Source organism: Haliotis rufescens, unplaced genomic scaffold (genome assembly GCF_023055435.1).
Source record: "Haliotis rufescens isolate VD_foot unplaced genomic scaffold, xgHalRufe1.0.p SCAF_16, whole genome shotgun sequence".
NCBI classification, from domain to species: Eukaryota; Metazoa; Mollusca; class Gastropoda; order Lepetellida; family Haliotidae; genus Haliotis; species Haliotis rufescens.
In genome coordinates this window covers 31,465,966-31,476,903 of record NW_025963846.1, presented here as the reverse complement: position 1 = coordinate 31,476,903, position 10,938 = coordinate 31,465,966, and positions in this window count along the sequence as shown.

Genomic DNA, 10,938 nt, shown 5'->3' with positions numbered 1-10,938 from the left:
GTGTGACGTACAGGGGTAACCGCCAGTTATCTTCATGCCCTGTTGCTGAAGAGGAGAGGGCGGGGCAGTGCCACGTGAAGAGCGCGTGATACAGTTCCACACCGGAATCGATGGCTGCCGCGTGGCCTTCCTTTGTCTGGCCAAATATTTGTCTTTGATAATCGATGTTGATGTGGTCACGGATTGGGTGAGCTGTTGAAAATTGTCAGTGGTCATGTTGAAATTCGAAATCGTTTGGGTGATTGTTTGCCTGGGTAAATTTCCAAAGTATTTTTCCAGTGGTTTTGGGTTAAAACATTAACAATACTTTCTGTATGGTGAGGGGTCGACGCAAGACTAGCAGTAAATAGCGAATCATGGGAGAAGCGATAGTGTATCCAGTTTCAAACAGTAGGTTTCTGGAGTAACGGGTGTCTTGACTGTCAGGGTTTTGGAGTAATGGGTGCTCTGATGAACAGGATTCACGGAGTGATGGGTGTCCGTACTATAAGGGCTTCCAGAGAAACAGGTATCCTGACTATCGGGGTTTCCGGAGTACTAAGTATTCTGACTGTTGGGTATTCCGGAGTAATAGGTATCCTGACTATCGGGGTTTCCGGAGTACTAAGTATTCTGACTGTTGGGTATTCCGGAGTAATAGGTATCCTGACTATCGGGGTTTCCGGAGTACTAAGTATTGTGACTGTTGGGTATTCCGGAGTAATAGGTATCCTGACTATCGGGGTTTCCGGAGTACTAAGTATTCTGACTGTTGGGTATTCCGGAGTAACAGGTGTCCTGACTATTGAGGTTTCCGGAGTAACAGGTATTCTGGGCCAGTGAAAATCCGGTGAGGTGGTGAGGTGGTGAGGTGGTGAGGTGAAATGGGGGTTAACGTCGCGTCCAAGATTATTGCACTTATATAGCGACGTGCATGCACGTGTATGTGTGTGTGGCTGCTTGTACTAGCCCGGCCTGATGCCGATTTATAGTGCTAGCTCACTGAGATACCATGCCGCAGTTTAACATGAATACCCCACTCAGACACAGTATACTGACTCCGAGCCGACCAGTCCTTGTTTTAGCCCCTTAATGCTGAGCGCCAGACAGGGTAACAACAAGTACCATCTTTTAACGTCTTTTGGTATGACGCGGCTGGGGATCGAACCCCGGACCGGGCGGACGCTCTACCACTACACCACGGAGGCGGTCGTGAAAATCCGGGGAAGAACAGGATGGTTAGTTGGTTTGTTGTTTAACGCCGCACTCAGCAATATTCCAGCAAAATGACGGTTGTCTGTAAATAATCGAGTCTGGACCAGACAATCCAGTGATTATCATCATGAGCATCGATCCACGTAATTGGGATCGATCACATGCATCAACCAATCCAGCGAGCCTGACCACCCGATCCTGTTAGTCGCCTTTTATGATATGTATGGATTGCTGAAGACCTGTTCTAACCCGGATCTGGTAGAGTAGGTGTCCAGCAACCCATGCTTTGTTGTCTGTATTTATACTGCGTGAGTCGCCCTTGCGTGATGCACGAGGAATGCGTTCTCTGCCACTATTGCACGTGCGCCAAGCTCAGTCGCGAGCTGACATTTACAATGCATAGTACATGGCTCTTCATAATTTCGTTGGGTCCTAAACTAGTATTTATCAATCGCTTGCACATACATGCTGACGGGAATAATAATTTCTACCATCAGAACCCCGAACAAGGATATATATATATTATCATAGTTAATTTCAAACCATACATTCATGTGCCGCCGTAGCTGAGGTTAACAATTACACATTCTCAAATCAAGCTGGCGACGCATGTTTTCGGAAAAAATGAAATTATTCACTCGTCAATAAATGTAAAAAATAGTCTATTCCAAGTGGAAATTAATTCAAATGTTGGTTCAAGATAATGTATAGTTGACAAACAACTCTCCATTCCTGAAAAATAATGGAGCGTTAAAAAAATAGAATGACGTCACAGATGTGTTTTAAAGACCGCTGTCATACAGCTGGAATATTGCCAAGTGCGGCGTTAAACAACAAACAAACAAAAGGTATTCTGACTAACAAGGTTGCCAGAGTAATGGGTGTTCTGACTATTGGGGTTTCCGGAGTAAAAGGCGTTTTATAGTGTATGTAGCCTGATAGTCGAATGTCCGAACGTCTTAGCATGTAAATATTGCCTATAACCGAATATCCACACGTTATAGCAAATATACAACCTGAATGTCCAATCGTCCATTGCCGGACACATCGACATATTTTTAAAGCTGGCTTACGACTGTGTTACTTTCAAGCCAAATAAGTATTAAGTTGAAACTGAAGCACACCTGTATTACTGTCTGGAATCTGGATGTGGCAGAATATTTTTTAATCTTTCACCAATTTGGGATTCACCGAGAGAGCTAACGAATGCTTCGTCAGTTCTGACCACAGGTAAGAGTTCGCTGTACGTGCGCATCGTTTAGAATAAAGAAAACCCGTTGTCATGGTTACTGACAATGGGGCTATATTTATCAAGACATTTAATACCTTTCTTGTATGGCCGGGATGGATGTTTTCTTGGCTCACAGGCATAATGGTCATTCATGTCCGAATAACAAAATCTTGAGCAAACGGATTTGTTGCCACAGCAACCGAGTAAACAAAACTTGTCATTACGACAATGATGTGTGATAGCTCTCTTTGAAGGATGTCCTGTCATAATACTAGACAAGTGTCCTTCTTTGAAGAAAACAAACCATGAACGCTTGAGGACAACGGAGTGGGTTCGGGAAGGTGCGCGGTGTGAGGTAGTGAGGTGTGATAGCTGTGTGAAGGATGGGTTGTGTAGGAGAGTGGTGTAGGTATAGGTTGAATGGTAGGGAGAAAGTGCGAGGGGTAGGGTGTAGATGACGGATTGAGTGAGTGAGGGTAGGATGTAGGTGTGAGGTTGAGTGAGTGAGGGTAGGGTGTAGGTGTGAGGTTGAGTGAGTGAGGGTAGGGTGTAGGTGTGAGTTTGAGTGAGTGAGGGTAGGATGTAGGTGTGAGGTTGAGTGAGTGAGGGGTAGGGTGTAGATGACGGGTTGAGTGAGTGAGGGTAGGGTGTAGGTGTGAGGTTGAGTGAGTGAGGGGTTGGGTGTAGGTGTAAGGTTGAGTGAGTGAGGGGTTGGGTGTAGGTGTAAGGTTGAGTGAGTGAGGGGTAGGGTGTAGGTGTGTGGTTGAGTGAGTGAGGGGTAGGGTGTAGATGACGGGTTGAGTGAGTGAGGGTAGGATGTAGGTGTGAGGTTGAGTGAGTGAGGGGTTGGGTGTAGGTGTAAGGTTGAGTGAGTGAGGGGTTGGGTGTAGGTGTGTGGTTGAGTGAGTGAGGGGTAGGGTGTAGATGACGGGTTGAGTGAGTGAGGGTAGGGTGTAGGTGTGAGGTTGAGTGAGTGAGGGTAGGGTGTAGGTGTGAGGTTGAGTGAGTGAGGGTAGGGTGTAGGTGTGAGGTTGAGTGAGTGAGGGTAGGGTGTAGGTGTGAGGTTGAGTGAGTGAGGGGTTGGGTGTAGGTGTAAGGTTGAGTGAGTGAGGGTAGGATGTACATGTAGGTGTGTGGTTGAGTGAGTGAGGGTAGGGTGTAGGTGTGAGGTTGAGTGAGTGAGGGTAGGGTGTAGGTGTGAGGTTGAGTGAGTGAGGGTAGGGTGTAGGTGTGAGGTTGAGTGAGTGAGGGGTTGGGTGTAGGTGTAAGGTTGAGTGAGTGAGGGGTTGGGTCTAGGTGTGAGGTTGAGTGAGTGAGAGGAGGGTGTAGGTGTGAGGTTGAGTGAGTGAGGGGTTGGGTGTAGGTGTGACTTTGAGTGAGTGAGGGGTTGGGTGTAGGTGTGAGGTTGAGTGAGTGAGGGTAGGGTGAAGGTGTGAGGTTGAGTGAGTCAGGGGTTGGGTGTAGGTGTGAGGTTGAGTGAGTGAGGGGTTGGGTGAGGTTGAGTGAGTGAGGGTAGGATGTAGGTGTGGGGTTGAGTGAGTGAGGGTAGGGTGTAGGTGTGTGGTTGAGTGAGTGAGGGTAGGATGTAGGTGTGAGTTTGAGTGAGTGAGGGGTTGGGTGTAGGTGTGAGGTTGAGTGAGTGAGGGTTGGGTGTAGGTGCGAGGTTAAGTGAGTGAGGGGTTAGGTGTAGGTGTGAGGTTGAGTGAGTGCGTGAGTGAGGGGTAGGGTGTAGGTGTGAGGTTGAGAGAGTGAGGGTTGGGTGTAGGTGTGAGGTTGAGTGAGTGAGGGGTTGGGTGTAGGTGTGAGGTTGAGTGAGTGAGGGGTTGGGTGTAGGTGTGAGGTTGAGAGAGTGAGGGTTGGGTGTAGGTGTGAGGTTGAGTGAGTGAGGGTTGGGTGTAGGTGCGAGGTTGAGTGAGTGAGGGGTTGGGTGTAGGTGTGAGGTTGAGTGAGTGAGTGAGGGTAGGATGTAGGTGTGAGGTTGAGTGAGTGAGGGTAGGATGTAGGTGTGAGTTTGAGTGAGTGAGGGGTTGGGTGTAGGTGTGAGGTTGAGTGAGGGTTGGGTGTAGGTGCGAGGTTGAGTGAGTGAGGGGTAGGGTGTAGGTGTGAGGTTGAGAGAGTGAGGGTTGGGTGTAGGTGCGAGGTTGAGTGAGTGAGGGGTTGGGTGTAGGTGTGTGGTTGAGTGAGTGAGGGGTTGGGTGTAGGTGCGAGGTTGAGTGAATGAGGGGTTGGGTGTAGGTGTGTGGTTGAGTGAGTGAGGGTTGGGTGTAGGTGTGAGGTTGAGTGAGTGAGGGGTTGGGTGTAGGTGTGAGGTTGAGTGAGTGAGGGGTTGGGTGTAGGTGTGAGGTTGAGTGAGTGAGGGTTTGGGTGTAGGTGTGAGGTTGAGTGAGTGAGGGGTAGGGTGTAGGTGTGAGGTTGAGAGAGTGAGGGTTGGGTGTAGGTGCGAGGTTGAGTGAGTGAGGGGTTGGGTGTAGGTGTGTGGTTGAGTGAGTGAGGGGTTGGGTGTAGGTGTGAGGTTGAGTGAGTGAGGGGTTGGGTGTAGGTGTGTGGTTGAGTGAGTGAGGGGTTGGGTGTAGGTGTGAGGTTGAGTGAGTGAATGAGTGAGTGAGGGGTTGGGTGTAGGTGTGAGGTTGAGTGAGTGAGGGGTTGGGTGTAGGTGTGTGGTTGAGTGAGTGAGGGGTTGGGTGTAGATGTGAGGTTGGGTGTAGGTGTGTGGTTGAGTGAGTGAGGGGTAGGGTGTAGGTGTGAGGTTGAGTGTGGGCTTTGGTGTAGGTGTGAGGTTGAGTGAGTGAGGGGTTGGGTGTAGGTGTGAGGTTGAGTGAGTGAGGGGTTGGGTGTAGGTGTGAGGTTGGGTGTAGGTGTGAGGTTGATTGAGTGAGGGGTTGGGTGTAGGTGTGAGGTTGAGTGAGTGAGGGCTTTGGTGTAGGTGTGAGGTTGAGAGAGTGAGGGGTTGGGTGTAGGTGTGTGGTTGAGTGAGTGAGAGGTTGAGTGAGGTGTATGTGTGGTGAATTAAGTTGAAATTGGGTTTAACGTCGCGTCCAAGATTTTTGCACGTATGTAGCGACGTGCATGCACGTGTGTGGCTGCTTGTACTAGTCCGGACTGATGCCGATTTATAGTGCTAGCTCACTGAGATACCATGCCGCAATTTAACATGAATACCCCAGTCAGACACAGTATACTGACTCCGAGCCGACCAGTCCTTGTTTTAGCCCCTTAATGCCGAGCGCCAGACAGGGTAACAACAAGTACTACTTTTAACGTCTTAAGGTATGGCGTGGCCGGGGATCCGCTCTCCGGACGGACGCTCTACCACTGGACCACGGAGGAGGTCGGGTGTAGGTGTGAAGTTATGTGAGTGAGGTCTTGCTCCTGTGCACTGAGATACTCCAACACTGATTTCTGTAATTCTAAACTCCTATGTACAGTTATTCTATTCAGTAGAGAAAGTTAATTTCAAGTTATCCTACACCTGAATCGCCTGCAGCAGGATCAGCCTTGACACATTGTTGTAGTAGATGAGTGTGCCTGGACAGAAGGACTGTTTGAGCAAACGCAGCAGGGAAACAGTGCGCCAAAACGCACCCAAACGAACTTTGCAATGAACATGAAAATATTGATTTTGACGTGCGCGGTGAACGTCACATGTGATTCGACTATGGTTTTGAGTTCAGTAGTGTGCTATATTTGTCAGGTGGCAGCATGTGCTAATGTTTCGTCCCACTACGGGAATTTAGAATAGTGTGTGTGTTTGTTGTTTTACGCCGCACTCAGCAATATTCCTGCTATGTGACGGCGGTCTGCAAATAATCGAGTCTGGGCCAGACAGTCCAGTGATTGACATCATGAGCATCGATCCACGCATATGGGATACGATGACACGCATCAACCAAGTCGGCTAGCCTGACCAGACCGATCCCGTTAGTCGCCTCTTATGACAAGCATAGTGGCCTCTTACGACAAGCATGGTTTGCTGAAGGCCTATTCTAACCTGGATCTTCACTTAACAACTTAATTCATCAGAAACATAAGTTTACATATAACAGTGGACTGACTTAATCCACAATCGGTGGGTACAACTGTTACAGTAGAAAATAGTGTAGTTTCATGAGATTTGCAGGGTTAGTTTCGCTCAGTGCCAAGTGTTTAGTTCAACTGTTGAAACATCATTTCATTTAATACGACCTCCAATGTGACCAACATATATACAGTAAAGTACGGTTATAACGAACTCAAAGGGACAACTAATTTTAGTTCGTTATAACCGTAGTTCGTTATAAGCATATATACAGCATGACTACAGCAAATAGTCGGGACCAAAAAAGTAAGTTCGTTATATCCGTCAGTTCGTTATTAGCGTGTTCGTTATAACAGTAGTTTACTGTATATGAATGTGATGACTTGAAGATGTGTGCATAAAATATCAACAGCTGAAATGGGTTGTCGATTGCCCGTATTCCAGGGGCAGATGCAAGAGTATGGTCCGCAGAGTTGTCTCCCTTTAATAAAAATCGCTTCCTTCTGCCAGCCTCAAGGTTTGAAACGAGGTGAAACTGGGTTTACTCAGAGACCATATACCGATATATGGTCTCTGGTTTACTTTATACACGTACGCTGACTTATGACAATTATTTATAGGCATATCTTCTTTATCTGTAGTCGAAAGAAATCACAGAAGGTATATTAAAACGTTCGACAATGTTGTATGAGGCAAAAGAGACAGTTATATTTTATGCCACAAAACAGCAAATCTCTATCAAACGGAACAAGGGAAATAGATCTATGGAAATACAGCTTCCTTATTGCAATGAATGGGACGTTTCGGTGTAGATACTAAAGTACTCATGGAAATGAAAAAAACCTGTTTTGCTGGATTTAATAATCGACACAAAGCATTACGTAGATGTAAATACGAAATAACAAAACAACTGGAAAAGTACTAGTCTAGATTTGCTAGTTTTATCTCAGTGCTCAATACAAAATGTACTTTACAGGAGGTAATTTGTAGGCATTTTCAACAATCAAAAATAAAACTAAGTCCAAATTGACATGGCAGAAACAGGCTATAGGCATTATGCAAATTAGCCTGGAAAAAAAAGTTATCAAAACAACAATAAAAATAACAGCTATGTTTATGTACATAATAATAATGACATGTAAGTTGTTGTTTGAGAAGGGAATATGTTACTTTTACGTTCTGATATTTTGACGATGATTCACTATCCCACAATGCCACTCACAAATCACTAACCACTGACAAATCACATGCACGTGGGTTTCAAGCACCTGTTTTCACCTGTCGTCAAGGTGTCATAGGTCATGGACATTCACCTTGATCTACTAACACCTGGTTATGCTCAGTTTCACAATAGTCTGTTTTGTTCTTATTTTTACACACTGTTACGTGTAAAAAGACATAAAAACCTTTGATACACTTTATTTGTGCCAAGGCCCAATTAGTACTAATTGAGTTGTTTGAATATTTATATATTTTGTATATTAACTGCATTTATTTAAAATCTGAGATCGAAAAAACAGGGTTTTTTTCATTTCCGTGAGTACTTTAACACCGTTATCGAGAACCCGTGAAGATCCGGGGTAGAATAGGTCTTCAGCAACCCCTGCTTGCCGTTAAAGGTGACTGTGCTTGTCGTAAGATGCGACTAACGGGATCGGGTGGTTAGGCTCACTGACTTGGTTGATGCATGTCATCGTATCACAATTACATGGATCACTGCTCATGTCAATCACTAGATTGTCTTGCCCAGACTCGAGTTTGTACAAAGTTGAAAGATGACAGTTTGATGTTTACTCGACAGATAGGGTTGAAGTATAAAGTCTGTTGATGTACATCTTAGAATAAGTAGGATTAACATCGCATGATTGAACCCAGAACATTCTCAAAGCAAGCCGCATCCTCCCAACACCAGATGATCTCACCGTGCAGTGCACCACGTCACATCTGATTGTGGTGGGGGGCACGGGTGACCCAGTCGTCTAAGGCGCCGCGATTCGCTGTGCAGAGTTGCCTCCCTTGGGCACGCCAGAAACCTATGATTGTGGGTTCGAATCCCGGTTCGCCCCGATTATGTTTCTAGGTTTGTCAGCACCATACCCGTGCTCGTGGGTTTCACCGAAGTGGTAAACGTCTGAGACCTGCATCACTTGGGGCTTTCCTCCAACATTAAGCTGACACGCCGTGATATGACTGGAATACTGTTTAAAGCGGCGTTAAACCCAACTCACTCACTCACTTACGTTGGAGATGTCACCGGGTCGTAATACCAGTCTAGTCACTTTCCAGTGACCGTACCGCTTGATGTCAGCTTGAAGTGGGAGGAAAGCCCGTGGTGTTGTTGGCCCATGGTCGAACCGGGATTCGAACCCATCATCATAATGTCTGGCACGAATAAGGGACGCAACTCTGCATAGCGATTTGGCAATCCATCAATGCTACAGACAACAGAGGAAATGGTCATTCTCCAACGCTAAGATTCAAAACCAACAAAGGACGAGGCAGACTTTTTGTCATGTTAATTAATGTTCTCAACGTCATTGGACGTTTTAAAATGAACCACTGCGGGTAATTGTCTGCAAATCACGTGCAAGGTTTTGACCTTCGACATGAGTACAGAATGGCAGAAATTAGAAATATAAATATTCCGGAAGTCTACAAATCAGCCTCGGTGACATTTTCCCACACTATTTTGTTAATTATCCCAAAAGGCAAGGAAACAATTCTTATCCCCATTCCTAACACGATCACATATCACACCCTGTCCAATATCATTGTATTTACAGGAACACGGCAAGTCGTTCTGTTCATAAAGACTTCATCCCTAGGCCAAATGACACTCGCGCATTTTTAGACCAAGCTCCGACGTTCATACAGTTTGGCCGTCACTCTATGAAAGTTCATACTCCAGTGAACTCACACAAAGTGAAAGTCAATTCTTAAATTAACCAGAATTTGTACGTCATTAGGATAATTTAAAACCCATAATATTTGTTACATGACATTTTCGTATCTTTTTACTATAGATTCCTTTGATCGAGAGTTTTTTTGGACAAATTTCGAAATACAATGTAATTCGTTCGAATCTCATAGTTGTGACTATTTATTGAGGAATCGATTTTTTCTAGCACTCTGTATTTTTTGCTTGTTCAGTTATCTCTTGTTAATGTGTAACAGCGGAACTTGTGGTCGTCTCAATGATAAGGGAATATTTGTAGGGTCAAAAGGGATTTATTTGAATGAGCGTGGAGCGGGTACTACAAGGTAGTCGATCTGCCCTAAAACATAATTTGATAATAAACACCATGGGTATGAGCAGTATAAAGGCACGAGATAACAACAATAGTAATACAGTAGAACACGGATATAACGAACTACAAGGGACCAGAAAAATCAGTTCGTTATATCCGTTGTTCGTTATACACGTTTTCGCTCGGAAACGTCCGCCATCTTGGATAAGACAAAACACAATAAACGAAATAATGTCCGGGTTCGTTATATCCGGGTTCTACTGTAATACCTTTATATTTACAGTTCATTCCTTTTGGCATATATACTTGTGCAAATCCCTCTAGATAAAACACATTACACTTTATAAAGAGTTAATCGTGCACAAATAATAAAAGATAAATATCATGCTTCGTCTCAGGGATGCAGGCTCAACTCTCTTTTAAAGACGTACAGTGAATAGTCCCGCACAAATAAGTATACTACATATACATATACCATACCTACAGTTACAGTAGCATGTATGGAATACTAGCATTATAAATTCTACAAAATACCATACATATATACATGATACATATACATATATCACTTCTAATCAGTTTATATCCATATTATAAAACTTGGTTAATACCTCAGTCAAATACACATTAGTTGAATTAAGAATACATTACAATGTCATGATACAATGCTAGCTAAAATACTGCACACAACAACAATGCTTAAAACACATAGTGTACTAAGTTTACAGATAAATAAAGTAATAATTAAATGAACGTGCCTGTATGATACAGTGAAGAAAGTGTTGAGAATATGCACAGAAGAAAGAGGAAACACAACGATTCGGAGTACATGCTTACTCCCTTATCATTCACCTGATGAAAGAGAAAGCATATACTCCGAAACGTTGTATTCCTCAATGATAAAGAGGTCAACATCCATAAATTCTCTACCCGTGAAGATTCCGGGGTAGAATAGGTCTTCAGCAACCCATGCTTGTCGTAAAAGGCGACCAACGGGATCGGGTGGTCAGGCTCGCTGACTTGGTTGATGCATGCCATCGATCCAAATTGCGTGGATCGATGCTCATGATATCAATCACTGGACTCACTGGTCCAGACTCGATTATTTTCAGACCGCCTTCATATAGCTGGAATATTGCTGAGTGCGGCGTTAAACAACAAACCAACCAACCATAAATTCTCTACCTTATGTGTATCACTTCTAAATGCCTTTCAAAGACTTGGTTGTATTACAGTTCATAGATTAGATC